We start from the raw sequence: 24,912 nt of genomic DNA on the forward strand, positions 1-24,912 counted from the left end.
GACTCCTGCTTGAATTTACTTCAGTGAAAGGACTGGCAACCATTTCAAAAGAGTTGAATGTTATTTTCAAAACCATACTGAAGACGCTGATAGAAAGCAATGAGGCAGCCTGCCAGGAGTTGAGATCTGCAGTTCAGAGGCCTGCACAATTGTGAGTAAAGGCAGACGGTGGTATTAGCAATAGATTTATGAAGCCAGTGCTGTAGAAGTTCATTTTTGGAAACCTATAAAGGCAGTTTGCTTAGATTTTCTCTTTACCAACAAAGTCTTAGATTCAGCTTTTAGTTGAAATGTCACATGGAAAATTCTGTCTTGCCACAGGTAAGACAAACCATGTTTGTCTCAGGTCTGTCAGAGTCAAAGTCTGCTTTTGTACTTAGTCATTGTGTGATATCTTTTCCTCATCATATATTGACAGATATTTTAGGATAACTTTGCATGAAGGTCCTGGAACTACATTCTGCTAATTTTAGCAAGAAGGACAAGTGTTGAACTGGCAATACTCACTTTTACACATAAGCAATCCAAGAGTTGAGTATATTCCCTTTAAATATGTGTAATTATAACACCCAATATCTACAGTATTTAGTAGCCACTGGCAGTCTGATTTGCAAAGGATCCTGCAGACAAGCCAGTGAAGTCACTGGTCTGGGTCAGGATCATCTCTGTTGGATGAAATATTAAACGAATTGGTCCTAGTTCATTTCCAAATAGGTATGTGTCTCTGTAGCAGAAATGTCTGTTGGCTTACACCCAGTCTTGTTTTTCTTGGAAGAAAGATTGTTGAGACATCTGTTAGGCTGGAGAAGAGAAGGCTCAGGGGAATTTTACTGATGTATATAAATACCTGAAGGGAAGGTGCAAAGAAGACAGGAGGCAGTCTCTTTTTAACTGATGCCCAGTGCCAGGACAAGAGGCAATGGGCACAAATTGAGACACAGGAGGCTTCACGTGAACATCAGGAAACACTTTTCTGCTGTCATGGTAACTGAGTCCTGTTACAGATTTCCCAAAGAGGCTGTGGAGTCGCCCTCCTTGGAGATCTTCAAAATCTGTCTGGACATGGTCCTGGGCAACCTGCTCTAGGTGTCCCTGCTTGAGCAGGAGAGTTGGACCAGATGACCTCCAGATGTCCCTTCCTACCTTGGCTATTCTGTGACATGAAGCTATTTGCTGCTGAGATAGATCAGTCTTCCTCCTTCCCTCCCTCCCTTGTCACATGACCATTCACAGCGGAGTTACAATGACAGGCTTAACAGTCTCCTAGACAGTTAAGCTAATGGAAAAGCTGGAATGGAAAAGCAGCATGGAAAGCTGCTTGAAGCTTTCCATGGGAGCCTGCAATGTGTGCCTGATTAGATTTATAAAGGCATGGTAGTGGTCATACGGGCTTCAAGATAAGGTCTTCCCATCTCAATAGCCGCTCTCCTGACATGGCTGCAGTATTGTGTGTAAGAAAGAGTAAGAAGAGAGCAAATGTGTGTGTGTGTGATACTTCACCATAATATTCCCATGTCACAGTTTGGCTCTCCTTTAGCTAGAAGTGGTGGTTCCTTTGGCCTTGGTGATCCTCAAGGGATTTATCTTCCAGAAACATATCGAGTTTTGCCTCCAGATTTTAGCATATGCAGAATCCTTTGGCAAAGAGTTATGTGTGTTTGCTCCCCATGTTGTGGAAAACCGCATTTTACTGCATTGAACCAGCTTTTATTAACTTTGTGGTATATTTTTCCATCTGTATTTTCTAATGAGACAAAACAAGAGAGAAAATGAGAAAACTAGGGGGAGAGAGAACATCAGTGATTCCTGTTCCTTCTGTAGTGCTTGTGATTTTACAGGCCTGTGTTACTTTATCCTCCCTCAGTTATATTTTTTCTAGATTGAAATAATCTCAATAGCACTTTCCAAATGGTACTGTCACCTCTTTGTCAAGGTTGCTGTGAAGGATGGGTAGAAAAAAAGGTTGAAGCTATGTAAGCCTGTGTATTTGTTTGAGCACTACTTCAAGGTTAACATACCCAGGGATCAGGCATGTTGGAAGAGTGTTAGTTATCTCTCCTGATGCAAGTGAACACTCTTCTTGCTCTTCTTGTTTTCCCCACTCCCTCTTCCTCTTCTTCAGGAGATCTTACAATGTCTTGAATAACTTCTCTGTGTGTAACTTCTGACTGAGACTTGGAAAGAGCGTCTTCCCAATTAATGACATAGCCACTATTCTCCTAACTGCTTTTGTGTTGTTAACACAAATATCTTACCCCTGGCTGTAATTTGGTTTCCCACTGAGTCTCTCTGACTGGGAGGTTCAACTTTGAATTTCTAGTTCATGTAGCCAGATAGAACAATGTACTGCAAATAAATTTGAGGTGTAAATAGAAAGGCACCACACTTTTTTTTACAGACTTTCCCTTTTCTGGGTACATGATTTGGCATGCTGATGAACTAGGTAGGAATACTCTGTTTACAGTATACTCTACACTGTTACTTGCAGTGAGAATATGATCACTTGCTCATCCTTATACCAAAAAAAGAAACCACTTAATTAAGTATAATCTTCTGTATAGACCAGTGGGATACCAATTCAATTTCTCTGACTTATCGCAAGTTCACTTAGATTCATAAAGGTCCACATACAGTGCAACTGAATGAAAACTATCTTAACAGTAGGCTTTCCACCAATATATTCTTGTCTTTTACATTTTTCATTTTAAATTATAATTACTAGCAACAGGTGCAGACTAGATTCTCTTTGCAGAAAAAAAAACAACACAAAACAAAAAAAAACAACACAACAAACAGTTGGATAGCTAGCAGGGAAAAGGAATGCAAATATCAGAAAGGTAAATGGAGCAGCTACAATACAGTTGCTTGCTGGGTTTGCTGTTTCCTGAGTCATCACAGTGTGTCCATTATTTGTATCAAGTTCAAAGATGGTTCCATTAGGTGGAGTGCACATCCTCCACACAGACCGAAGATGCTTATTTACTCTTATAGCTCTCCTTTCATCTCTGTTACATAATGATTCTTGGCTTTTTCCTCCTTGCTGTCTACACTGTCATGTTAATGTAGCTGATAGTGAATGCTGTCCTTATTCTAACCCCAATCAGTTTAGCTTTTGGTTGTCAAGCACCCAACTCAGAGGGACTCCAGGATCAGACATTTAGCTGTTCGGTAGTGTGTGGGTGTAGTGAAGTAGTTTTGATGCACTGCTTGATTGTTTAGTGATTTAGATAACCTTTCCTCTGCTTGCCACTGCTCTAATATTAGTGTTTAGCCTGCTGGACGCCTGTAAATATGCTTTACTTCACTTTTTTTTTAGTGTGAGATTTGGCACAACTGTCTGTCTGTCATATTCCTTATGTCCTGTCTGCTGATTTCTGATGGGATGTACAGCCAGGAAGTCTAGGCACATGGTTATGAGTAGATTGAGATTATCCACTTCAGGTTAACTATTACATCTCAGTTTGCCAGTGCGGTGTATCAAACGGCAGAACTGTCAGCATGAAGTTACAGCACCTATGGCATCTATATATTTGAGGCTTAATCTAGTGCTATCCCAAAGGCTTTGGAAACTGGAATTTGAATGATGCCACTGTGCCAATGCATTGTAATGATACCTCTGTAAATTGTTTGGAACAGCTTACAAGCACTTTGGCTTCTTGTTGGCCTTGACAGGGAGAAAGGAGAGATGGAAATGTTGCAGGGTGAGATCTCTAGGTAGTCACTGGGCTGGTATTTAATCTCTTGTTTGGGTACTGATACCACCAGTCCCAGATATTTAAAAGATTTGAAGGTAATTCTCCAAAAGGTGCGTGTTATTGGCTTTGAGTCATGAAATGAAGAAAAAACAAACCAAATTATTAATATTAATTAAGGAGGCTTTATGTTCTCTTTTAAATTCTCTTCTGATTTTGGAGTTTCAACATGCATCTGGGGTCATGATTTTAAGGTTTTGTACATGACTGTTAGTTTTAAAGGAAAGTTTTGGATTTCACGTACCACAAACTTTTGGGAGCTGGGACTTTCACTATAGTATCAAATATTTTAACGCTTATGATTAGAATTGTGGGAGCTAAAATGACTGAGCTTTGTCTCTGATTTTCAGTTTATTTTATAGGCGTGATTGATTGTAGTAGGTCATCTAAAATGCTGTAAAAAATAAAATGAAATAATATATCCTGCAGTCAGTTACAAGGTAGTTGAGAACATGCTGTCAATCAGCTGTACAGATCCAGCACGCACAGCCAAACTCCAAATATTTTATACATGTTAATCTGTTTGTACTTGTAAAGAGAGTTTATATATACAGACTATTACAGCATGAGCTCTCTGTGCATATTTGAAGAGAAAAGATTTTTGTTTCTTTGCGTAAGGAATACTTTTATTTTACAGTGCATCTAAAGTAACTCTAACTAAGCCATATAAAGGCATATCACATCCTTCGACTTTGTGACTCACTTATTTCTTGATTATACGCCAAACACAAATTCCAGTTCCTTGTGTCTTACTTACAATAACATTAGTGTTTAATACCACAGATTCAATCAAAGCTACACTTAATATAAAGAAAATAAATTCTCCATTTTATAGCTGCATTAAATACTTTCCCCTGAAATGGTTTAAGGGAGTGTGTGTGTGGGTGGGTGGGTGGGTTATTTATTTATTTATTTATTTTATTTATGGATTTTTTTTTTTTTGCACAAAGCTAGAGACTTTATTTTGGTTTTAGCACTCTGTATTTATAGTTGTGGAGTGATCATTTTCTGGTTGATTTCACATTGAGCTCTCTCAAAACTAGTTGTAATAGTTACATTCTCATTAAATCCGTTTCTTTCTATTACTGCTGTTACAATATATTATACTTTATATTCTTAAGCTATTAACTCTGAGCTCAGTTAATGATTTGTTGCTTTTTTTTTTTGAGAGACTATCTGGATTGTTTATGTTGGTGAAAAAAATAGCAAAAGTTTTTTCAACGGGGTTGGATAAGATGGGCTACCTCAATGTAGTTATTTTGACTTATTTTTGGTTTTGTTTTCTAACTTTTTAAACTTTTTTTTTTTTTTTTTTGGCCAAATGCTCACATAGGTGTTTGGCAGTTGATTATATATATATATTTTTTTCTTTCTGGACCAGATGCAAAGAATACATTATTATTTTTTATTTTCTTTTTTCTTTCCTGTTATTGGGACTCCAGTGTCTAAGAAAGTTTGCAAATTATTTGCAGGCTGTTTTCATTTCTCTTTCACCCAATTCAATTTTAAGGTGCAAAATCAGAGACTGTGAACATCCCTGCAGGCTGGGGATGTGGGGTCTGCTTTCCTGCAAGTCATATAATACGTTAAGTCCCCAGTCATCACAGGAACAACTGTGCAAGCCAGGCATCCTGCTGCAGAAGCAGAGTGCTTTTATGCTCGTGGCATAAAAATAGGAGGATAGGAGGAAGAAACCTGGCTCCTCTCAATAACTGAAACCCTAACTTAGATTTTGTATCAATCTTTGAAGAGCAGGGGTTAGAAGTTGCATCTTTCCTTCAGCCTTCCTTTCCCAAACATGCACACACACATGCACACTGACTTGTAGGAATGGGGAGCTGACAGAAACTGTGCTGCTGTAACATATCAGGGAGTGTGGGCATGATTGTACTAGAACGCCAATTGAATTTGGTCAGTGAGATGATCTCTATTCATAGCACATGATGGAAAGACAGTAAATAAAGCTGGAATGGGAAAATAGGGAATGTAAAGACTGCTATCCCATCGTCATATTGTGCTTATTTGTGAAGCTTCACTTTGTAAGGAGCAATCTCTTTGTTGTTAGTAGACTCCCAACATGACATCATGTATGACAACATCACAATTCAAATCTATGGTTCTTTAACACCAACAGGTAGCTTAATTCCACCGCACTGCTCTCTCATGTCCTCTCCTCAAAAGAACAGGGGGAGAAAATATGATGAAAAAAGGCTCATGGGTTGAGATAAGGAAGGTGAGATCACTCACCGATTAATCTCCCTACTCTGAGTCTGTTTTGCCTGTGACAATAATGTAATTTGTTGTTTATTACTAACATACTAGAGCAGTGAGAGTTAAAAGCAAATTAAGAATACCTTCCCCCATGCCATCCACCCTCTTTTTCCTCCTCTCCCTAAGCCCTCTCTCTAAGTGGTGCAGGGGAATGGGGCTGCAGTCAGTCCCTGACGCTTTGTCTCCACTGCTCCCTCATGGTCCTTCTCTGCCCCTGCTCCACGTGGGGTCCCTCCCACGGGATGCTGTCCTTCCCAAACTGATCAACACCGGGTTAGATGAGGCCATGAGCAACCTGATCTAGCAAGTGGCATCCCTTCCCATGGCAGGGGGGTTGGAACTAGATGATCTTTAAGGTCCCTTCCAACCCAAGCCATTCTATGATCTATGATTCTATGAACTTTTGGAAGAAGAGAAAATTTGGATAGATGAAACTGAGGCCAGAGCTGAAGACCTGTCTTTACTTTCTGCTTGAAGAGTTGGACATGTAGGGTCTTGTTCAGGCTTGTGATAACTGGTATTTGCTGAATATGTGCTTTCATGAAACAAAATAACCCGAATAGTTATATTTACAGGACTTATTATATTTGACCAAATTGGTTTGCATGTGAAATTCCTATAAGAGCACGGGTGATCATATTAAAGAGTTTGTCTCAGACACCTTGTAGTTGAGGATATTATCCTGAGGAGTGTGGTCTGAAGGACAAACTCCTGAGTTATTGCACAAACTGGAGAAGATTTTACAGTGAAAGGTCAGAGGAGCATACCACAAGAAGATGAAATCAGAGGGTAGAATAGGCTGCTGAAAGGGCTGATTTTTGTCTGATGGATTTACAAGCAGGCAGAACAAGTGAGTAAAACCTCACAGAGCAAGAGAAAGGAGACAGTGTCCTTTGCTGCAGCCTGTGTCTTAGCTCTTTCTCATTACCAGAAACGAAATGAAAGTCTGCATTTCATGCAGGCTTTCTGAAACATGTCTCCAGGATTTGTATCTAAGTACATCTGTGTAGGAATCTCTCCATCTCCTACTATACCCTGTTTCTTTTGAAGACATGCTCTTCCTCTCCACCTGCTGTAAGTATCCCATATGTGATAAACATGCATCTGGAATATCTACATGGAATTACTGTCTATTGGCTTCCCACTGTAGGCAACCCAAGGGAAGGTTATACCTTTTTACCCCTATGGATTATTTTCCATCCTTCAGGTGGATACTGAGGTGATGTTGGCACAGGTCTTCCTTTGAGTCATCACCTGTCAACTCAAATATATTTTTTTGAACTCCATTGTACTCAAGAGCCTTTGCATTGTGTTTTTATCTGGGAAACACTTGAGGTACCTGACCCAGTCTTCCAAAGTTATGAAAGTTACTTTCAGAGTAGAAATATGTAGATATGGATCTAGTCCTTACTGTACTTTTCAAGAGCATTGTTAAACTGCTAAACATAAGTGTGCTGAGGGAGGATTTAGTCCAGTGCTGTATCCAAACAGAGCCAACAAAATTTTACAACTTCTATAGAAGAACATCGCTGTTGATGTTTTGTCAATGGGAAAAAATATTACAGTGATGTTTCCTGGAAGTACTGAAATGTATTTTAGTACTATACTTTCCCCTCTCTAGTTGTTTCTAGTCTTAGTACCATGTCATTTTATGCTATCTTCTCATTACTTCTAGATGATTTCTTATATTTTGTAAAACATCCTTCATGTAGTAACCCCCATCACTCCAGGGTTAAATAGGATAGCATATGTAGTCTGGGATAGGTATTAGAGGTAACTACAATGAGTAGAAAATTGAAGTGTAGTGGAAGTGGAGTACTTCATGCTCCCATGTCTGAGTAGTCTTTTGCAGTCAGAGCATCAGCAGAAGTACCAAAGCAAATAGCAAACAATTGTAGATGGGGAGAGAAAGCAAGGGCAAACCAAGGTGGAAAATCTTGAGGGTGTAGTTTTTCTTTGTTGCTGTTGTTGAATTCTGTTTGTATGGGTGGAATTGGTGTACTAGTGAATCACAAAATGGATATGAGGGAGTGGAAGGAGAGAAAGAGTTTTTGCACTGTTAGAGGTGAGAATGTGTGAAAGGATGGAAAGAAAACCAGAACTTGCTGAACACAGAGGCCACAGTCTGCAGGTTGGCATGAGTAAACCCGTGGAGGGTTTTTAAAACAAGAAAGTCCATTTTGATCTGAATCCTATGATATACTGAAAGCCAGTTGAATCATCCAGCACTGCCAAATGCAGGTGTTCAGAGCTCACGAGCTTTCTCTCCCCATTCTTTTGTGCTATCTTAAAAATTGTCTATATGTCACAAAACTTTCAAAAATAATATTGATTTTTTTCTTATTTTTATTTTTTACTTCATTCTTTCTTCTCCCCCAGATTTGTCAAATTTCTACTTCCTCTGAGATCTTGCAGAGCACTAGAGCAAGCAGAAATCCTTATGCACACGTAAGGCTATGGTTCTGTGGTGTCTTAATTCAGTTGGGTGAATTCAGCTCAGATATTATTGATGACTTTCTAAATCTGTCATGTCACAAATTATTTGCCAAAAGTATTACTTTTGTTTCTCTCTTCAATTTAGACATATTTTTTCATCACTTTAGATAAAAGAATATGATTTATTAAATTTATTGAGAGAATCTTCAACAGCACAAATTTGTTCAAGGTCTATTTTTAAAACTCAGTCTCTCCAGTTTCAGAGCAAGACTATTAAAGTGTACGATGGCCCAACAGTTCCTGAGCTATCATCAATAATGTTGATCTATGCTTGGTTTATTTTTTATAATGTTAGCACAAGCAGCATGCTGACAAAGTATAGGCTCTTTCACAGGCTGTCCAGGTAGAGAATCTTTTTATAAATGGTATTGGCATGTGGTTATAGAGTTCTGTAGTGACATGTCTGGAAAGAGGAGCCATTCAAATGCAAAACAATTCTGATTTTTTTTTCAGCAAAGATATCTCTGTGCAGTGCATCAGACTCTCTGCAGCAAGCTTTTAACTAGCACGTCAAAGCAGACTTGCTGCTTTTAACTCTCTGAGACAGTAGTTATAATAAATCAAAATGAGAATAAACCTTTTCCTCTGCATGTGTTACACTACACAGAATCTGTTGTTCCTAGCTTCTTATTGTGACCTGTATTTTGATAGAAAACCTCCTAAAAATCCACATACAACAATGTGGATGTAGTTGCATTTCTTAAGGCAAGCTGTGTATGCCTTTCGCTGGTCCTGCATTGACTGCAGTAATGACTGCATGAATTCCAAATGTATGTTTGGCTTAGATGACTGTGATTTTGAAAAGTTTAAACTGTTGTTCCATTTTAAAATATAAACAAATAAAAATAAAAATGATGAAATTTATTTGGCCACTTGAAGATTAAATGTTTTGCTCTTGTTTTGCTCTAATTCTGTTTTGAAATAAAGCTTTGGAGCCCGAGCTCTAAGGCTTCTGCTGCAGCAGCAGCTCTTCTTTCTCAAATGCAGGCTGCTTTCCAGTCTTGCAAACCAAGGAGGATTTGGGAACCCAGAAGTCCTGGATCGTCTGTGCCAGTTGTAAGGTGTCACAGAGCTTTTGGGTTTCTACTGCACAGCCAAGAATGGGATGGAAATATACTGATATGCAGGGCAGGCAGAAAACTAGCTCTGATTAAGTTAATTTGGGGACTATAAGCCAATCTCTGCCTTGGTTTTTGCACCTTGCTTCCCGGCATAGCTGGTGAGACTGCATTGCTTCTGGTACTTTGTTGTGCCCTGGAGGAAGAGTCCTAGTGAGTGCTGAGCCTCCTCAGGCCTGCAGAGCTGCTGTCTTACCAGCTCCGTGGCAGGAAGCCTGCAAGCTCTGAAGTCCCTGGCTGTGGATGTGATTTGACTGTGAAAAAGGTTGCCATAAGGTATTGTTGAGGCCAGAGAATTTAGCAGGATTAAACAAGGGATTGGACATTTTTATATAAATAACTAGAATACCCAGAATTATAGTTGTTAATGCTAACAAATGTTTTAGGTAGACATAAAAGTCTCACACTTCAGAGTTTAACTTTCAGGGATGAGGACAGAAAACCCTTCTAAGGGGTGACATATCCTAAATCTTACCGCTAACAAGTCTGCTCGTGTCTTTTTCTAAAACACCAGATACATGGCTTAGGCCAGAGGCAGGATTTTGGAATAGAGGGGTCACAGGTAAGATTGTGTGTCAGTGTTTATCAGTCTGCAATGTCTTCCTCTGCTCTTACTCAGCATGAAGACTAAGAAATGATTTTGATACACTTAATTATTTGAAAAGCATTATCTAACATTACTAAACAGATGTGCATGTGAATAAAGGGTATATTGGCATGAGCCCCTCTTGTTAGATGGACAGCAAAAGTGGGTGCTCACTGGCTGTACTTGTTGTTCTAGTAATTGGGCATCTTCACAGAAACACGTCAAAGGGTGGCAAGGAAAAGAAAAATCTCACCTTTCATTAGGTTTGCTTCTGTGGACTGAAGTTATGACTCAGCTTTCAGGCATGAGAAACACACGTAGTACCACACCTCCCTGGCAAAGCCAGGTGCATGAGCACTCCAGAGGCTTATTCTTGAGGGAAACAGTGGTAAAACACTCATTCTCTATGCCTCAATAACATTTACTGTTGTTACCTCAGGCATTTTTCTGTCCAGCCCTGTCAGTAAAGGAGTGTCTTACAGAACTGTTGCTTTGCTTGCAACAGCATCACAGCACGTACAGATCAGGAGTTGTGACCTAAAGAGCTTAACAGAAAAATGCACAAATTTTGAAAACAAATGGTCTGTAGTTGGAGTAATGCCTGCTTCTTATTTTTTTGGTGTAAGTGGAAACTTTCCTTAATCCCTTTACCAGTTTGTGGGTGGGAAAGTGAGTGCACCCAGGGAAAGGAACTGCTGAATTTTCCTGAGTAGACGGGAAGTGGAGCTGCTTGTAGAGTTGTGCTTGTTATGCCCTGTTGGCCTTAAAAGGAACCATCAGCATAGCTCAGGACATTTTCTTCATTTTTTATTTGTTTCTGATGATCCTCTTTTTGAGCTAGGGTTCGTTGTGGACATACTAAAGCATCATGAAAACATACATTTTATAGGATTGCCAGACAGCTTCTGTGCTTTTAGTCAGTTGAAGTTAACTTGAAAGAGAGAGTTCTAACAGTTCCTGAGCCGTGAGCATGGGCCAAATGTGCTCAAACTACGTGGAAAAAGAGTAACAGAAGGCAGAATTAATGGGATCCTGTAGTCTAAGCAACGCTCATTGGCTTGCCAGACCCTACATAACTGATGATTTAAACAGCATGAATTACAGAGGGTCTATCAGTGCAAGCTTCAACTATTTTCAGCAGGGCAGAAAAACGTCCGAGCTGAACAGGGAGCTCATTCTGGAACTGAGGCAGCAAAAGAAAATATATGACCTCTGGAAGCAAGGTCTGGCTTCACAGGGAGACTACAGAGCTGCATTTTGCATGTGCAGGGTGAAAACAAGAAAAGCCGATGCTCGACTTGAGTTGACACTGGCCACTGTGTGTTAGACAACAACAACAAAAAGGCTTTTTCAAGTATGTCAACAGCAAGAAGAGGAAAAGGAAAGCATTGGACTTTTATTTGAAGTGGGTGGTCACCTAACAAGTCAGGATAAGGAAAAGGCAGAAGCATTTAATGCCTTTTTTTGCTTCAGTATTTAATAGCAATGACAGATCTCAGGCTTCCTGGATGCCAGAGTTGGAGGACCATGACTGGGGCAGCAGTGACTTTCCATCCGTGGTCACTGAAATTGTAAGGGAAAAGCTGTATCAGCTCAACATTGATAAGTCCATGCGGCCTGATGAGATTCATTGAGAGTACTGAGGGAGTTAGTGGACATTATATCTGAACCCCTCTCAACAATTTGTCAAAGGTTGGGGGAGTCTGGGGAGGTCTCTGCTGACTGGAAACTAGCCAGCATTATACCCATCTACAAAAAGGGCATGAGAGAAGACCCAGGAAACTACAGACATGTCAGTCTAACCTCAGTCCCTGGAAAAGTTGTGGAGAAGATCATCCTGGGGAATATCCAAAGGGATGTAAAGAGCAAAGCTATTACCTGGAAGAGTCAACATAGTCTTTTCTTAGTAATTTGATCTCCTTATCATAGAAGGTCACCTGCTTGGTGGATGAAGGGGAGGCAACATCTGTAAACTTTCTGGATTTTAGTAAGGCCTTTGACACTGTCCTTCATAACATCCTTCTGGGCTGAGGACGCTTGTTTTTTCTGGTCTGGAGAAAAGGAGGCTGAGAGGTGATCTCATTGCTCTCTACTCCTTCCTGCAGAGGGGAAGTGGAGTTGCTGGTCTCATCTCCCTATTAAATGAAGACAGGACGTGAGAGAACAGCACAAAGCTGTGCCAGGGGAAGTTCAGACTGAACATAAGGAAAAATTTCTTTAACGTGAGAGTAGTCAAACCCTGGAACACGTTTCCTAGTGAAATGTTTGATACTGCATACCTGTCAGTGTACAAGAGGCATTTGGACAATGCCCTCAATAATATGCTTTAACTTTTGGTTATCCCTGAAGTGGTCAGGTAGTTGGACTAGGTGATGTTTGAAGATCCCTTCCAACTGAACTACTCTGTTCTGTTCTGTTGTATTTTTACTATGCCTGGTTTAAGTTACTGCATTTCTTCTTCCTTCATTTAATGACTGAGCTTTGGGGTTGGAAAGTGCTAAGTGAGTGAAATGCCTTGATTCTTGATAAAATTCTGACTTCAGTTAAAGCTTTGTGTGTAAAAGACAGAAGAATGAATCCAAGCATTTTTTTCTTCTGAACAAGAGAGCAAGGATATTGCAATGGTTCTACCTGCCTGCAAGAGTAGGGAGATGACTCATACTGCTGCTTGTTCTGCTACACCACAACTGCATATGTCATGCTCCTTTCTTTGTCTTTGCCTACTGAGATCTGTGGTTAGGTGTCCATGACAGCTGCATAGTTCAGTGACACTCGGAAAAAAAAAAAAAGAAACTAACTCCAAAGCAGTCTGCTTTTTATTGTATTTCATTTAGCTGTCCCTGCTCACAGCAAAGATTTGGGGAAATCATGCAGCTATACATTAGAGTATATTTTCAGTGCCAAAAGGGACATTCATTGAGGTCTAAGCGTATTTCCTTTAATGTGGCTCATTTGTATACATATCTACTTATTCCTGTCAGTTTTATCTGCTCCCTCTGCATGGGAAGGGAATGCCTACTTCCCTCCTTTTGCAGGTCAGGAATTTTAAACCCTCTGGGGTAGCTAATGACTTTGTTCTGTTGCTCACATGAAAAGCTGTTTTGCCTTGATTTCAGCCTTTGTTCTAGGAGATGTTCATTCTAGTAAAAATGGCAAATAATGGAAACATCTTTCTTTTGTGCAGATTCATTAATGGGCCTCTCAGTTAATTGTATTGCTGGAAGTAAAGGGAGTATCCCACTGACTGGGATACTGGGGTCAGCAGCTGAGAGATAACCCCAAGTAGAGAGTTGAACAGACAATTCTTCTGTCCAGTCAAAGTGCCTCTGAAGGATGAAATCAAGTGTTGACTTGCATGTTTCACATGCAAACATGTGTAGGAGGACTCTAGGTAGAGCATATTTTGTATATGTTCTAATAGTCTGTCCATGTAGTTGATGGAGTGATTTTAGCCAATTACAGTGTACAATTATGTTCCTAATCAGGCAGTTGGACTTCAATGCATCAGTCATGTTTTGTCTCTGTTGTTAATATCCAATGCCATTCTCAGTTTCGGGTCCATTTCAGATTTCACAGGATGCAGCTTTCCAACAATCTTTCTTCCTCTTGTTCAGAAGTATCTGTAGGAGCTCTGCAAAGAGTTTGATTTGCTGGTTCCAGGTGATGCAGGTATGACACGTCAGTGTTTATGGACATTCAAGAGAACCCCTGCATCAAGGTGTTGCAGACAGATGAGAGTCTAGGAGGCAGGTCCTTTGACCTATCTCCTGTGTGAACCATCCTGTCTAGCATGGACATGGTTCAGTGTGACCTGGCTACCATTCTTCCAGTTTCAGAACTCATAGAATCATTTAGGTTGGAAAAGACCTTCAAAATCATCAAGTGTAATCACTGACCTGAGCTACAGAGTCCCATCAGTAAATCATGTTCCTTAGTACCACATCCTCACATCTTTTAAATATCTTCAGGGATGGGGACTCCACCACCTCCCCCGGCAGTCCATTACAACTACTTGCACATCTGACTGCATGGTGTCTGTTTAACAACCGTATGTACCTAATAAAGCCATTAGCCTTGTTCTTCCACCTGCAAGGATCTCTGTCCTGGTCTTTGTTGTTCCAGTGTGGATGTAACCTAAGCCACTGAAGTTGGTTAGGTTAGGGCTACAAAAGACCAACAGATCTTTTATTATAGAACATGATAAATCCATTCACCAGTTTTATGCTTTTACAACCATTAGATTTTGTAACAAGTAATAAAATTCCCTGCTCAATTGCATACTTAGGCAGAATACTTAAGCAGATACTTAAGCAAAAAACATAGTTTTTGATGCTAAAATTGCTAACCAATTTCATCTGCTATATCAAATATGAAATATAATGAAATATATAATCAAAGTTCTCTGGGTAGCATCCTGTATTTCAGATATAAAGGTATGTATGGTATTTCAAGGTGCATGAATGGATACCAGGTGGTTTTTTTCTTTCCCGTTCTCTTCTGTACTTTGAAAATATATGTGCAGTTATAACGTCTTTGACTGTTATTGCTAAGTGAAGCAGAATAAGACTGCATCACCCATTTGTGCAGGATACCATCAGCAATAGAACTGGAACTCTAAGGGCTAGATTCTTAATTGTTGTGGTGTATTCCAGTTCAAAATATCTTGATTAATTTAGGTGGGGACTTAAGACAGACATATCAAAACTGAATTTAAGTCTTTGAAGGATTAGAAGAAGTAATTATAATCAGAAAAAAATTTAATCATATGCAACTTAAAAGAACTCTTATGTACTTTAGCTTGCAGTATATTAAATCTTCTGGTATGCTATGCCAGTTCAGAACAGATTTTCTGCTTCCCGAAGTTTAACAATATTCACTCTCTTAGGATCTTCTATCTCTTAAAACATTTTGAATGTGAATTTTTGGCTTTGTTGACATCCTGTTTGTGAACTCCAAAACTTGTTTTATCTGCCTTGCATCCACCCTTAAGTAGGTTTCAAAATTGTTTAGAATTTAAATTCCCAAATGAGAGTTGTTATGGGAATACCAGTGTTGAAGATTAACAGACACTAAAAGGATCCAGGACAAAAACTCTGAACAGGGACACCGTCAAATAATTCTGAGTTTACTTAAATGCAAGTAATGAAAATCAAAAATATGGAAGAAAGTGATTCTATGAAAGTCCATCCCCCCTACATGTAACTCTGCAACTTTAAAAATAAGCCGTGTTCAACATCTTTTTCTGACATACTATTCTGTAATTTTTCTGGTTCTTTTATGCTTGCCTACCTATAGTTTTACATCTTCTTGCAAATGTTTTCTTCCCTTCTATATATCAAATCCAAATCTAAATTTTCAAAGGTTCAAGGCTTCAAATTCAAAATTCAGAGCTTCCTACAACCTTCTTTTTGTGAATGGTCCTGTGAAGTTTGTGATGACAAATAGTAGTTTGTAGCTAATTCTTCATAAATTGGTATGCAAAACATAAGCCTGACTAGGAAAAACCATGAACTCAGTGCTGTCAAACTTCCTTGAAAGCCTGCTGAAGATATAATGTGCCTTCCAATATCTCTGTGTTACCATGATTGCTAACCTAGAGGCTGAAAAAGGGGTAGAAAGGAAGGACGTGCTTAGTGATAAAGTCCTCAGAACTGATCACTCGAAGTCATTAAGAAAGCCGACAGCACAATTTGCTGTGGGAACTTTTTTCCAAGTTTCTTGACCAAGGTAGTGTTTGATAGCTGGGCTGAGTATAGTACTGCACATTGCAAGTACGTACAGGAAAAAAAAAAAGTCTTTTAGGTGGGTTTAAGGTATAATAGGCTTTGTAGAATGGAGGCAAATTTAGCATGCTAAATTTGCAGAGATGACGCTTGAGAAGCATATAGCCACAGAAATTGTAACCTTGCCATCATGATGTCCAACAGAATTGCAGTCTTTTGCCTCAGAAAATGGTGCTTTGGCACAATTTCTTTTCCTTTTGGTCCCAATATTAAAGGAAGAGAACAAGAAGGAAGCATGTAGCTGTCATCTTCCATTTATTGGTGTGTCTAAAGGTTGTAGAGGTGAGTGCCTGGAGGCTGGACAGCTGGAGATTGAAGAAGACAATCTTTTTTTGCTGCTGCCCCTGGGGCATGTCTCATTCTGCATGTCTGTGCCTCACTGGTCTGCCAATACCTTTTCGCTTTATCTACACTACAGAAATCTGCCATGGAGGCATGCCCCTTTCTAAGGCATCTTACATGATAGTTCGGTGGGTGTCAAAAGAGTTTTGAATGTAAATGTCTCCATTTTGGAAGGTGTTTTGGTTTTCTGGGACTGCCATATATCTGATTTAATAATTTCCCTGATTTTCCAGCCTGTCTTCTTTTCCCCTGTGTCAAATGAAGATTTTAATCCATGACATTCCTTATTGGTATCTGTAGTCCAGAGGAGTATATTTGGGATGCTCTGATTTAACTTTGCAAGTAATTTGTAGTTGAGACTTTAAGAAAAATATCTTCCTGTTCAAAAATATGTTTTTTTGGGGGGAGTCTTCTACAATAAGGAATACCTTTTGTTCTTAGGTCTAGCCATATTTACCATAAATTCTCCTCTTGAACATTCCTCTTCACTTCTGTTCATTTTCCAAATGTGGCCCTGAAACACTGCTGTCCAGGTATAGTGCATTTCTTCATCTCACTGCCTTATTCATGACTTAACAGTTTGTGAAGATATATCTAAATGGGGCATTTACCTCTGGTCCGCTCTATTTATGGAAGGAGAGAGCATTCAGGTGCTTACACTCACCCTGCTTGTAACAGAATCTCAGAGGTTAGTGACTCATCTGATATGATGGAGGAGACTGTATAAAATGTGATGTATAATCTCTTCATCTGACCATTGAGTTTAGACCCTATCTTTTACACTGGCAAGAGAAAACCACTCATCCATTAATCACAATGCTGATAAATATGAGAAGCTTTGCAAGGATGGTGGGTTTAAACGCTAAGGGCCTGCCCTAAATTATTTGCTCTGATAATTAAGTTTTCTCTGCTGTTTGAAGCATGTATCCACAAGACATTATCATTTGACTCAAGACTGCATATTTGGAGTTTATCTACAAGCCAGATATATTAAAAATGTGGAACTGGTTGAATGCTTCCAACTCGAGTTGGAGGTCTGGTAAGTTGTGGCAGTATTTATATTAAAAGATAGAAATGTTACGGGAACATTAAATTTATATTTACTATGTTTCTAGTGATCACATGTTTCAAGTATTTTATCAGATTTTATTAGTATTTTAGAGTCATTATCATGTTGGCAAGTAATTTTTAAGAACTGTGTAGGATGCTTTTAGCCTCATTTGTCTATTCTTAAATGATCTCTGAATAGTGTAGTGTTTTCATGAATTAATTCAGCATTTGAAATTATATCTTGATCTGTAGATTGTTCTCAAGCAGCTTGTTATGACTACACAGGATACAAATTTGAGCTGTATTGGTTACTTTGATTGGATTAAACTAGTGCTTGGAATCAGAATTTGGGTGCAGATACTGAAAATTTCAAGTCCCAAGTCTGATTTCCAGAAACATTTCCTAACACTCAGATTGCTCCTGCCAATGTGTTTGCTTGCTAGACTTCTCACAGAAGCAGCTGAAAATATTTGCTAGTTGTTACTACTGTAGTTATTTTGGACATATTACACTATTTCGGTTAATCATAGTCCTATTTTTTACATGAATAACCAAACTAACTAACTAACTAAATAAATAAATAGACTATACCTGGTCAAATCAGCGAAGTACATTGAGAACCCTCGTTTCGGGAATAGAAAAATATATAGCAAATGGAAGGTAACACTGTTTTAGTGTCATTGCAGCAAACACTCTCATTCACATGAGTATGGATTTCTAGAAAAAATAATCTTATACATAAGGTGATTAAGACAAGTAAACCCAGCATTGCTTCTTTGTTGTTAAACAAAGATGTTATTCTCACACTTGTAAATTTTAGTAAGACATTAAGCATGTGTGTATGATGTCAAGATATTGGCTCTAGCATGTGTTCTTACAGCCTTTATAGTTTGTGATGACATAATTAGGTACATTCTGTGAAAGTAACTTAAAATGTTACTGTCTGTTTCAATGAATTGAATGCGTTTGGTCCAGGATATCTTGCTGGAACATTTGCACAGCCTTTTGTCTGGAGGCTTGCAGAGTTCAGAAGTGAAACCATCTTTCTTTTGTTCAGTGCAGTCACGTGTCTGCAGGTTTCCATATGTTTCCAGCGTCCAGAGATGCTGTCACCACTGAGTGCCTAATTTTTATTATCCAAGATCCCTGGCCAGAATCATCCTTTGGATTTCCTGGCGCAGTGAGCAGCTGTACCTCATTGCAGTTCTCAGGCAAACTGGTGCTCTGCCTGGAACTGAAACCACTGGCTAAATGTTCAGAGGTACAGATCACCCCGTGGCACTTACCTTGCTAAGTCCAACCTCTCTTTGTTTTTCCCATTTGTCCCCTCATACAGATGTCTGTGCAACTCTTCTAATTAGCTAGCCCTTCCATTTCTGGCTCCTGGTTATTAAATACTTTGCACCTGGTAGATTACCATTCTTCTCAGGATCTCAAAGTGCTCAGAGGCCTTAGTTCACAACACTTTCTGAAATGGATACTTGGGGCAACTATTTTATGAATAGTTCAGCTGGTGAGCAGCAGCCTAGCTCACCCAAGGTGAGACAAGCCTGTCAGTGCACAGCCCAGAGTAGACTGCAAGTATCCAGGATACAGCTTCTGCTATCATATCATTATTCCTTGGTATTCTAATATTATGTACTACAAATGTATTCTAACTTCCATGAACGAGCTGTTATTAAATTGCTGGTGCTCATTGTCCAGTGCCACCACGAAAAATATGTGAGTCAGGTTTTGTTCTGAAATCCAAGCTGTTTGTGTATGTGTATTACATCATGCTGAGGCATATAGAAAAAGCACCCTTTCCCCAAAAGCTATCTTAGAGCTGCATTTCTGAAAACTAGCAGTTTTTAAGACAGAGTGGACTAAACAGTAGTAATTTGTATCAGAGGTCCTTCATCAGTCTGGAACTATTCTAGCTGTATCAACTCCTTGGTAGCTATAAATCAGTTCTTCCAACTCTTGCTCTGTGGTGGTGCTCAAAATGAGTAAGACTAGTTGTAAATATATTTTTTTTTAATTGGGACTCAGCAGGATCTTGACACTGCACTATTTATAAAAAAGTAATTGTGGTTAGATTTCATAATATAAGAGCTTGTGTTGGGAGGGGAACTAAAGTGAGGTATGTGTGTGGTGCTCTCTGGATCCCAGAATAACGACTGGTTCAAGCTGCTTTTTTCAAATGTGTTGCCACTCAGCTGAGATTGGAAGAGGAAAAAAAAAAAAGAAAAGAAAAAACAGAACATGCTCCAGTCTGGAATTGGCCACAGTGTTTCTCCCTGGGGAACTCATCTGGCCTTACGCGTGTCTTCAGGGTGGAGACTTAAAGCTTTGCTGGACTCTCTAAAAAGCTACAATGGGATTGTGTTTTTGTGGATTTTTAAAAACACAGTGGTTGTTGTACTGAAACAGCTGGGCCCTGCAAAAAGAAGTTTCCATGTCGAGCACTGGGCTGATCTGTTCAGAGCTGTGCAGATGAATCACTGCCTGCCAGCTCAGGTAGGGGAGGAACTCACAGATCTGAACTTGAGTCATCTAAGGTGGGTGATCACTATTTGGAGGGTGGTCTCTTTCTATGGGTTGTGATGAGAGAGAGAAAGTCAGGCCACCGCTTCAAATCACCTGCTGGAAGAAATGCCCCCTCTTTCTAGATTGAGCCTGAAGTGTATTTGATCACCCAAGTTAGGCCGCTAACATAACTCATGTGGGTATTGCTCCCTGAGCTTGTTTGGAAATTGGCAGCATTCAGTGTAGATGTCCAGTTTTCAGATGCATGGAGCCAGATGAAGAATCAGTCAAAATTCGGGCATGGTCCTGCAAGCTATGGTAATAAACAGATGTACAAAGAGGAACTTAATTGTGTGGGTAGTGAGACCTATGGGTGAGTAGTATCATGTGGCTGCCCCGAGAGACAGACACATACCCTTCCAGTGTGCTGGTGTTCAATTCCCTTCCAAATAACAGCAGTAATTCAGCTCGTAAAAGGCAAGCGAGTAAAAAACTGCTCCAGGAGGGTCATGCCACAAACTCTACCTGGCCACAGTCAGCCTTTCTTCATCTTCTGAAACCTGTTGTGCTGAACTCAAAACAGTTTATTTGCTTCATTGACTGCAGTACAGTTACTGTCTGAGGACCTGGCCTTGGATCCAGAGAGAGGTTCAGAAAATTTACATCTGGATGTCTGTGGCTTGGGGTCATCTCTAATTTTAAGTAATTACTCTTCTTTCTGATCCTCAGCTGCAGTAGCAAACTGATTTAAACTATGTTATGGCAGAAAATAGATTCTAAACTACATCCTTTTCTCTACTACTTACAGTGGGGTCAGCATGTGCCTGACTGCTTGATGAATGTGTGGCTTTTTCCCTTCCTTGACGGCTATAAAACACAGGTGGGGTTATTGTTGTTGTTCTTCCCCAAGCCACACAGGCAAGAAGAAAAGATCTGAAAAAGAAGATCTGAATAGAAGAAAAGAAGGACCCATGGGTCAGCAGAAATAATCAGAGGATGAGGAGGGAGATTTCTCCATCCTGTGGGAATCTCTGACACGGAGTTCCCTCCTACTGGCAGACCTGTGCCTTAACAACCTGTCTGAGCTCAGCGTGGATTATTTTTTTTCTTGAACATGTAACTACTCCCTGCTTACTTGAATGATAAATAATGGTTGTGCAAGAAGGAAAGTTCTGGTATCTTAACATAGCATGGCATCGAATTCTATTTTTATAAAAGACAGGTAGAGAGAAGAGGAGGGGCAGCTGTGGCATCTTGGAAGTTAAGAACTTGCATGCAGCTGGTGTGTTTATATTTGTGCAAGGAGCTATTCCCTGAGGTGCCTGCCTTGTCTGACTGTATGTCTAATATAACTCCCTTAAGGCTGACCTCTGCTTTCAGCGCAGAACACAGTGGGATTACTGCTGTAGCTGAAATATTCCATGCATCCAAGTGTCCCACTTGCAGAGAAATTTGCTAAGCATGTTCTCACTGTGGGAATGTTCCCAACTCTTTCAATTGTTAAAAAGATATATTGCTTCCCTCATCCTTAGATCATCCTTTGGCCCACGTAGAACTGCTATTACTTAACTTTCTAAATTTAGCAATTTTAGACACCTCGGTTATGAATTTACTGCCCAACAAAACTGCCACTCAGGAGAAAAAAAATATTTTTCTCTCCTTCATAATAGATTCTATTCAAAGTGCTTTCATTTAATGAAAAATATGTTTTCTTTAAACCATTAAAAAGAATGGAGAAGTATGCCAGACAGCCTCAGTAAGACATGTTGGCACGGAACTGGACATGAAGAGAGGAGGGAAAAAAACATGTGGAGCATTACTACTACTGGGCTGAGAAACAGTACCGCTTCACACCAAGAAACTAATTGGACCTTGACCAAGGACACAGAAAATTGGCAGTATTTTAAGTCTTAATACAGAGCTGGTGCATTAATGACGGCTGACTGAAACCTGAGCATTGAGGTAGAGATGATATATGAACAGGACCTGTTTGGGTCTACTTTTAAGTTTAAAATAATAAAGCTTTATATCTAAAACCAAGTATGAAACACAGCATAGGCGTTTAAGCTACCATCTTTTCCTTTGTAACTAGAAGATGATGCGAAGAGTGTGTATACTTCAACTTGTGTATTGGTAAGGAAGTTTCATGTCTATCTTGCTAAGAAAATATTTCATGAGTGAGATGCAATGACATTACTTCATGTCTCTTATCTCCATCCTTTGCTTTGAATTTGCAGCACAATAGCCTATAGAACTATGATACATGTTGTTTTTCTGCTTTGGTACCCACCTCTGCTCTGTCTGCTAGGCTCTTGGCATGCCCTGGAAACCTCCTGCCATGCAAAATGTAGTAGGATAAACATGAATCATTTCCTCTGTAGTGGTTTCCTGATACTTTGTGTAAGTCTACAGACTCTGGTCTTGAGATCTTTCTGGTAGACATTGTCTACCATATTATTTTGGAGAGAGTTAGTGTCTGGCTGTACTTAGTGTCCTGAGAGACTGCTCTAGATTTTTATTTTTATTTTTTTCTTAATCCACTGGTTATCCACATTGTGTATGAGTTGGTAGGTGCCATGGCTCCCATTTGGAGCACCTGTTTTCTTCCCTTCACATGAAATGCTGGGCATTGACGGTAGAGACCTACATGTGCTGGCTGTGCTCTTCCCTGGGTTGTGGGTGCAAATGATGTGTGCCAGGGGCTGTTGTCCATACAGTATGGATGCAGCAGGGTTGTGCCCTCAGGCTGGGGAACTGATATGTGTTATGTGTGTCCTTGTGCCAGAAATTTCTTCTTTCCTGGAAAGGTACCTCTTTTTCTGAATATGTATATGTTTTTTTTCCTCTAATTACCCCTCAGCTCTTTCAACTACACTGCTGGAAGCCTTTCCTTGCCTTTGGATCTGCACTTAGCAGTGAAGCAATTTAATCCATCCAAGCATGAGATGCAGCGTAATCATCATCTGCTCTCCCCCATTTTGCCACCTGCAATGTATCTGTGTTAGCCCAAGGGTCTGCATTCACATAGCAATTCTGTGGTGGGGGAAGACCTCTTCTCCTTTACGTGGTTGTCCACATACATCTCACACATTCTTGTTCCAGTGGCAATGTTCCAGTGTGACCTCCAGCTACCCTCTTCCAACCCAGCTTCTGGGAATTTATTTGGCTTCTTTTAGTGCTTCCAGTCTTGGAGTTGAGTCTTCAAATTGTGGCACTTCAATTTGCTGTGTGGCCTGGATTTTAATCCCACTTTTCTCACATGTCCTTGCTAGGGTCTTGCATTTAACATGAAAATAATATGTGACTCCTACAGTGCCTTCCATTTTTTAGAGTTCAAACATGTTAGACAAGAAGATAATGTTTAGATAGCACACAGCACGTGAAGTGCTAGGAATTGTTATTAAATAGGGCTATAGTGCTTAGCTATAGTTAAATAATCATTTCCATGTGATTCTTCAGAATCTTCAGAATTCTTCAGAAGATTCCGGTTATGAATGCAAGAGTTTAGGAGGTGCCTGAGATGGTGGAGTTATGAGTGGCTTGGATTTCTTTGTAGCGGATATCTCAGCTTGATGTGGACATGCAAATAGTTAATTCCTCATTGCCAGTAGATGGCTCCCAAGAGCATTGTCTATAGGTTGTTTTCCAAAGCACGTGAAGCTGAGTTTTGGTGCCCTGATAAGCTCCAGTGCTCCATGATGTACCAAATGAAGCTTGCATGGCATCAGGACTTCTGTTACCAGGCTTGTGGCACTGTTTCGTGGCCAGCAGGTAATACAGATGGTGTGTGCTGTCTGGTAAGGTGTCTCATCTTCTAGGTATGGGGTGATGGTGGCGTGAAAGAGTTGCCCTAAAGCATATGAACGAGGCAACAGGTGGAGATGTTGAAACAGCAGCTATGTTGTGCAATGACTCAGCTGGTTGCATACGGGTAATGCTGACTGGGTGGAGGGGATACGGGTGGGTACGATCCCTTCAGAGTGTTTCTGTGCTGGCAAGCAGAACCTGACTGTTTGTTATGTCTGTTGAATGCCTCCAAGAATGAGGCCCTTGTTTCTCTTCTAGAAATAGAGATGATAAATAATTTTTATAACTGCCTTCTTTTTGTAACTGCCTCAAAATGATTTTTTTTTTTTCCCAGAGATTCTAATTAAGTTTTACATTAATTATAAGTGTGCAGCATCCTTTTACCAGCAGAAGGGCCTTCTGGGAATTTCCATTGAGTTGTGGTTTTGAAGGCCTGGTTTTAGTCTGTTTGCTGAGACCTGTACTCCTTGGGGCTACTATTCTGTTTGACTCCTTGGTTAAATATTCTGAGAACTCCTTCTCCAGGACTGGAAATCCTTAAAAAGGTTTATATTTTCTAAGGCAAATATTTCTCCTGGGAAAGTTGGGGAGATATTCTCTTTTGGCATTAGGGGAATTCTCCACCAACTGAAATCAATCAGCAATACTGGCAGAAGAGGTTTTATTTGTGTGTGGAAAATCTGCCATTATTAAGAGAGCAGTGAGAGGCTGAGATTCATGAACAAGAGAACAGTTTTCCCAAAGGTGGCTCTCCTTCCGTCTGACTCCTGTGTCAAAAACTGCCACAGAAATGCCATCTCAGAGTGTAGGGCTACTTGGTCAGAACTAACAGAAGGGACAAGGAAATAAGTTGAGGATGAAGCACAGCCAGTTCATGGCAAGAGCACAGTGGCTGCCAGACTTGTAGAGGAGGATTTTTCTATTTGTTCTGAAATTACAGGTAAATTGGCAAGTACAAGCTGCTTGAGGCAGTTTTAGTTCTGCACGAAGTTTGGTTTGCACCACGTTTTGAACGGTAGGGTTCTTCTCTTTGCCTGGGGTTCCTAGACACTATGGTAACATGACGAACATCTGAAAATGGCATGAGGATGAAGAGCAGGCCGAGAAATGAGCTGTTCTTGGAGAAGCCCAGGCTCTTATTATTGTAGTTTTCCCTCAGAAGACGTCATAGCTGTGCTGATGTGCCTGTTCTGCTGCTT

The sequence above is a fragment of the Cygnus atratus genome, chromosome 2 (assembly GCF_013377495.2).
Source record: "Cygnus atratus isolate AKBS03 ecotype Queensland, Australia chromosome 2, CAtr_DNAZoo_HiC_assembly, whole genome shotgun sequence".
NCBI lineage: Eukaryota > Metazoa > Chordata > Aves > Anseriformes > Anatidae > Cygnus > Cygnus atratus.